The following is a 7,164-nucleotide window of genomic DNA, read 5'->3' as shown; positions in this document are numbered from 1 at the left end:
GCATTGGGTTCCCTGAGGGGAGCCTGCTTATCCCTCTGCCTATGTCTCTACCTCTTTCTGTGTGTCTCTGATGAATAAATAAATTTAAAAGTCTATAAAAAAATAAAGATATTTCTTTTTAAACTTATAAGTGGGAATGAAGGGATTATAGAGATAAAATGAGAGCTCTCTTTTAAGAAAATCAACCTAAGAAAGCCACTGAGGTTAATAAATGAGTTCAGCAAAATTGTAGGGTAGAAGATCAACAAACAAAAATCAGAAGACCTAAATAAATGGAAAGACATTTCATGTTCTTGGGTAGGAATATTTAGTTGTTAAAATGTTGCTGTTGCTCAAAGAATCTACAGACTCAACACAATCTTTTATCAAAATTTAAGCAACTTTTTGTAAAGACATGGAAAAGCCAATACTCAGATTCAAATGAAATTGCAAAAGGTCCCAAACAGCCAAAACAATTTTGAAAAACAAGAACAGGAGATGGACAATTCACACTTTGCACTTTCAAAACTCACAGCAAATCTACAGTAGTCAAAACAGTATGGTGCAAGAATATGGATAAATAATAGATCAACGGAATAAAATTGAGAATACAGAAATAAAAACATAGAGCTATGGCCAACTGATTTTTGACAAGAGTGCCTTGTCCACCCAATGGGAAAAGAATACAGACAGGCCGATCCCTGACTTACAATAGTTCCACTTAATGATTTTTTTGACTTTATGATGGTACTAAAGTGATACACATGCAGTAGAAATCATACTTAGAACTTTGATCTTCTGGGCTAGTGATATTCAATGCAATACTATCTTGTAATGCTGAGTGGTGGTAGAGAGCTACAGCTCTCCATCAGCCTTATAATGATGAGGGAATACACTTAAAACCATTCTGTACCCATATGACCATTTTGTTGTTCACTTTCAGTATAGCATTTAACAAACTACATAAGATATTCAACATTTATTATAAAATAGGCTTTGTGTTAGGTAGTTTTGTGCAACTGTTGGCTAATGTAAGTGTTATAAGCACATTTAAGGTATGATGTTCAGTAGATTATTATTAATGTCTTAAATGCATTTTTCAGCTTAGACTATTTTCAACTTATTATGGGCTTATTAGGTGGAAACTCACTGTAAACTGAGGAAGATCTCTGGTCTCTTCAATAATAGTGCTGGGACAGTTGGATTTCTACATGTAAAAGAATTTTGTTGGACACCTATTTTATATCATATAAAAACTAAAAATGGATGAACCATATTAATATTAGTGATAAAACCATAAAATTTTTAGAAAAAATATAGGGATAAATTTTCATGACTTTGGAATTGGCAACTAATTCTTAAATATGACTGCAAAAGCACAGCAACAACAAAAAAGGTAAATTGAATTTCATCAAAATTTAATGTTAATACATAATTTCATGTATTAAAGGACATTATCAGGAATTGAAAAAAAACTAGAAAATGGGAGAAAATATTTACATTTCTGATAGGCATTTAAAATTCAACATTATAAAGAACTCTTAAAACTCAATAGCAAAAAGACATATAATGGGCAAAGAATTCAAATAAACATTTCTCCAAAGACATGAAAATGGTTTATAAGAACATGAAAAGATGTTCAACATCATTAGTCATTAGGGAAATGCAAATCAAAACAACAAGATTTCACTTCACATGTGCTTAGGATGAATATAATGAAAGAAAAAGGTGAAAATAACAAGAGTCGGTAAGGATGTGGAGAAACTGGAACCCTCATACTTTGCCAGCAGGAATGAAAAAGGTAAGATAAGGAAGGTAAGATAAGGAAGGTAAGATGTGAACAGTTTGGCTATTCCTCAGAAAGCTATATAAATGAGTTGCCATATGACTCAACCCTTCTACTCCTCTATTTATATCCTCCAAAATTGAAAACAGGGACCTAAATCAGTATTTAGATGCCAATGTTTATTGCAGCATTAGTCACAGTAGTCAAGAGATGGAAATATCCTATGTGTCCTCAGTAGATGAATGCATAAACAAAATGTAAATATATACAATGGAATAGTATTGAAGAATGAAATTCTGATTCTTGGAATCTATGTTGAGTGAAATAAATCATACACAAAAAGACAGTTAATGTGTGATTCTACTTAATGAAATAACTAGAATAGGCAAATTCATAGACAGGTTACCAGGAGTTTCTTGCTAGGCAAGAAAGGCAGGTGAAATAATGGCTGTTGGTGTAGCCTGAGAAAATTAATGGCCATGGAGAAGCTGTAGAGGATCCAGAGTGACCAGAATGAAAAAGAGCAGGGCCTGACTGAAAAGGTCCTGGTTCTGTAGTTTTATTACCTGATTGACAAATGCTTTGCATGCAGCAGTTCTCTGCTATCCTTGGAACTGGATTGGTATTACTTCCTGGTGGCATAAAACTTTTTGCATTGTTTTATACCCTGGGATATACTCCTGCATTCCTCCAGATGAGTTTTTCATGGGCCTTGTGAAACAACTGAAGAAAATGTTTGAAACAAGTTTGCCTGCAACAATTATTATCCTTTTTGTTTCATATTTACCCTGTGTGCTTCTCTTGACATAGGAAGAGGCTGGCCTCATTGTTCTGGATATTGCAGGTCTTGTGAATGGCCTAATGGAGTCTATGATATACTCCATATGTAAGAGATGCAGAAATTAAATGCAGTTCTATCCAAAGTTGAAAGTCAAAAACTCCTAAAAAAGAGTGTTTGAAAGTTGATGCTGTGGTTTTGGTGAAGTATGCTTTTCTTGATAAAATAATCACTCCAAAAACAACTGCAGTGACAGTTTAAGACCATTTGTATTCTGGTACAAACTGCATGCCTGATTAAACTGTTAAATGCTTGTAACTTTAAATTCATATGAGTCATTAATATGCCCTTCCAAAGACAAGGAGATTTTAATCATTGCCAATTGTAAATTATTTTTAGCCATTTTTTTAAAAGTCTTTTGAAAAGAGGTTTGAGATGTGAATATTTAAGCATAGACCTGTGCTGAAAGGCATATTAAGCTTTTTTGGCTTTTTTCTAATGTCAAAATTTTTAAAACAATTAAAAAATTTACCTGTGAAAGTTATAACCTTAAACTAAAGATTGTTTACTGTGTGTAATAAAAATATATAAACCCTTATAATTTTTATTTTTAAAATTTTTTAAAGATTTTTTTCAAATTTATTTATTCATAAGAGACATACAGAGAGAGGCAGAGACATAGGCAGAGACATAGGCAGAGGGAGGAGCAGGCTCCCTAATGGGAGCCTAATGTGGGACTCTATCCCAGGACCCTAGGATCACACTCTGAGCCAAAGGAAGACACTCAACCACTGAGCCACCCAGGCATCCCAACCTTTTTAATTTTTAAATAAATCCACCCTTAGATATAAAGTTTACCAGGGGATGAAGGAAAGGATGAATGGGTAGGTATTGTACAACGTTTATAGTGCTTCTGTTTGGAATGATGGAAAAGTTTTTGTTTTTGTTTTAATTAATTAATTAATTAATTAATTAATTTTTATGAGAGAGAGAGACAGAGAGACAGAGACACAGGAGGAGGGAGAAGCAGCCCGACGTGGGACTCCATCCCGAGACTCCAGGATTGCGCCCTGGGCCAAAGGCAGGCGCCAAACCGCTGAGCCACTCAGGGATCCCCTGGAAAAGGTTTTGAATTAGATAATACTGATGGTTGCACAATATTGTGAGTGCAATTAATGCCATTGTACTGTATACTTAAAAATGGTTACTATTGAAAAAAAAATCAATATAAGCAGATTCAGAGAAATAAAGGTAGATTAAGTCCTAAAGGGAAGAAGCACTAGAAATTACATAGTGTTTATTATATTCTAGGCTCTTGTAAGTGGTTTTATATATGTTAAATCACTGAATCCCCACGACATCGTTATTATTGTCCTCATCTCATCTGTGAGAAAATGGGCCACAGAAATTTTAAATAATTTTTGAGAGTCATAACTAGTATATAGAAGAATCAAGATTTGGACTTAGGTAACTTGTCTCTAAAACCCATGCTTTGAATCATGCTTGGATTTTAATCATGCATTACTGTCTCTGCCTATCATTTGGTTAAGTCCTAAATGAGAATGAGGAGATGAGGAGAATGAACCTATAAACACTGGAATCAGGAGGCTAGGAGAAATCAGCTATTTTTTGGTGACTCTGGTCTTTACAATTTTTTTTTTTAAATTGAACTCCTAATTGATATATTTTATATCCTTTTGGTGTTCACACTGCCTTTCTGGGTGACTTGTGAGTTAAGTAGTGGGGTATGATGGCTCTTTTATCTGAAAGAGTCATTGAATACCTGCTTTGCACAGGTTTCTTTTTAGCGATTGATAATAAGCTTATTAAAATATATCAAATAGATGATAATTTTCAGCTCTTTTGAGGTAAAATTGACAAATGACATTATAAGGTATTTAAGGAACACAATGTGATGATCTGGTACATGATCCATCACCTCACATATTTACCTCTTACTCTTTTTTGTGTGTGTGTGAATACATTTAAGTTCTAGTCTCTTAACAAATTTCAACTATACAATAGAGTGTTGTCAACTGTAGTCACCATGTTATACATTAGAACCTCAGACCTCATTCATCTTGCAAGTTACAACTGTAACTTGTATTCTTTCAACAACCCCAACCTCTACCTATTTCTTCCACCCCCAGGCCTTGGAAACTATTTTTTACCCTCTGCTCTGGTAAGTTTGACTTTTTTTTTGGAGTCCACATATATATGATACCATGCAGTGTTTGTCTTTCTCTGTCCGGCTTATTTTGCTTAGCATAACATGCTCCAGTTCATTCATGTTGTTGCAAATTGAAGGGTTTCCTTCTTTTTTTAAGACTGAATAATATTCTATTATATATGTGTACTACATTTTCTTGATCCATTATTTTGTTGATGGACACTTAGGTTTTTTTTCCAAATCTTGGTTATTATGAATAATACTATGACAAATGTGGGAGTACAGATATCTCTTTCAGATAATGGTTTCATTTTCTCTGGATACACAGTTGAGCCTTGAACAACACAAGGGTGAGGAGTGTCAATCCCCATGCAGTCAAGAATCTGCATATAACTTTTGACTCTCCCAAAACTTAGCTACAAATAGCCTACTGTGGACCAGAAGCCTTGCCAATAAGAAAAACAGTTGATTAACACATATTTTCTATATTATGTGTACTATTTATTCTTTCAATAAAGTAAGCTAGAGAAAAGAAAATGCTATTGAGAAAAATCATAGGAAGAGGAAAATACATTTACAGCACTGTATTGTATTTATTGAAAACAAATAAGTGGATGTATACAGTTCAAAACCATGTCATTCAGAGGTCAACTATATATCCAGAAGTGGAATTGCTGGATCATATATGGTAGTTCTATTTTTAATTTTTTGAATAAACTCCATAGAGTTTTTCATAGTGGCTTTATTATTTTACATTTACAGAACAGATGATTTTTAAAGAGACTTTGTGAGAATTATAAAAAAAATTGTTGAAAAATGTGGCTACTTTACCTTTTTAATAAATGAACTCATAATATCAAGAATATCATAACATAAAGCTGATATACATTCTTTCTGATATTGACTTCTTTTCTGCCTACTGGAGTATTAACAGCACATTAATTTTTATAGAAATGATAATGCATCAATATCTAAGACATTTCTTGAACACCTATTTTATGCAAAAGTAAAAGCCAGTATCTTCCCACATAAGTGATAAATTACAGAGATACACATGCTTGTCTGATTATTGCTTTTTCTTTTTTCAGTATTGTTTCCTAGCTAGTCAGTTAGAGAACTTGGGAATTGTTTAAAAGATGAGTTACAACAATGAAATACAACAAAAATATTATCTTTGGATCATCTTATTTTCATATATATCAAAATAGTTTGCAGTAAAATATTTATGATACTTTAAGAAATATAAGTAGTCTTTGTTAAGTTTTAATAATCCTAGTATGAGATTTAAAATATTTTAAGCATAACCCAGGGGAACTTTATATGCCATAAGCAATGTTATCAAAAGAACAACTGTAGCCTTTTATTAGCAATTATGATTTGTAGCAAGTTTTTATTGCCAATTTTCACAACTCTCTTTCTTTCTTTTCTGTTTTGTTTTGTTTTTCCCTTCAATTAAGTCTTGTACTAGAGCTTTTGGCCTCTGGGATCAATCTGCACCAGACAACATGAAGCAAAACTTCCACCTAGTTCTATACTTTAGCTGTTCCTGACTGGAATTCAATTATATATAAGACAGAAGGTTATTTAAAATTCAGTAGGATTAAAAAAAAAAAACCAAAAAAGAAAAGGTTTTCTTCTGAGGAAACACTTGTTGATTACTAATAGGTATTATGTGAGGCTAGAAACATCCAGAAATTAGAAAAGCCTACTTGATAACTTCTCCTTTTCATATATAACCAAGTTTATTGAGGAAACTGGGTGGTAGATAATAGGCTATAAGTAGGACATTAAGGAGTTTTTAATTAACCATTGTCTTTAATTCCATTTTAGATCTTTCTTCTCTGAGCTTTGAGTACATCTGAATAGAAATGACAACTTTTTGGTCACTTTCATGTGTTGATTAGCAAGTAAATTCATTACCACATTCAACTGAAAGATTTTCATTCCTCATTTTTCCTACTTCTAAGCTTGGCCTGACCTGCAGTATAGATGTATAATCTGTTCTTTCATCTGGCTATCTTCTTTCCCTGTCTTCATGGTTCCTACAGGGGTGAAAAAGGTATTAGTGAAAGAGGAATAAACATTTAAATTCTGTGTAGTATTAAAAGTATCTCAATGCTGAATTTCTTTTGCATTGTACTTGTGGGTTTATGGAGATTATCTTTCACATTGAATAATTTACTGATATGGGAAATACACTCTGTCTAATCACTAGAAATCCTTCTTAGCTCTCCATTTTGCCTTCACCCACAGGTATACATTACATTGCTGAATCTCTTCTTATGGAAAATACTTTCTGAACCAGGTCCTTTATTTTTTTTTAAGATTTTATTTATTTATTCATGACAGACACAGAGAGAGATAGAGGCAGAGACACAGGCAGAGGAAGAAGCAGGCTCCATGCAGGGAGCCTGACATGGGACTCAATCCCAGATCTCCAGGATCACACCC

At 33.2% G+C, this 7,164-nt stretch overlaps 1 pseudogene; it reads left to right on the top strand.

Moving 5' to 3' along the window:
• Positions 1 to 2,244: 2,244 nt before the first annotated feature.
• Positions 2,245 to 2,693, top strand: LOC112662293 (vesicle transport protein SFT2A-like; annotated as a pseudogene).
• Positions 2,694 to 7,164: the final 4,471 nt, after the last annotated feature.

The sequence above is a fragment of the Canis lupus genome, chromosome 13, assembly GCF_003254725.2.
Source record: "Canis lupus dingo isolate Sandy chromosome 13, ASM325472v2, whole genome shotgun sequence".
NCBI lineage: Eukaryota > Metazoa > Chordata > Mammalia > Carnivora > Canidae > Canis > Canis lupus.
Note: the sequence above shows the minus strand (reverse complement) of the source record. Positions and strands in the feature narration are given on the sequence as shown.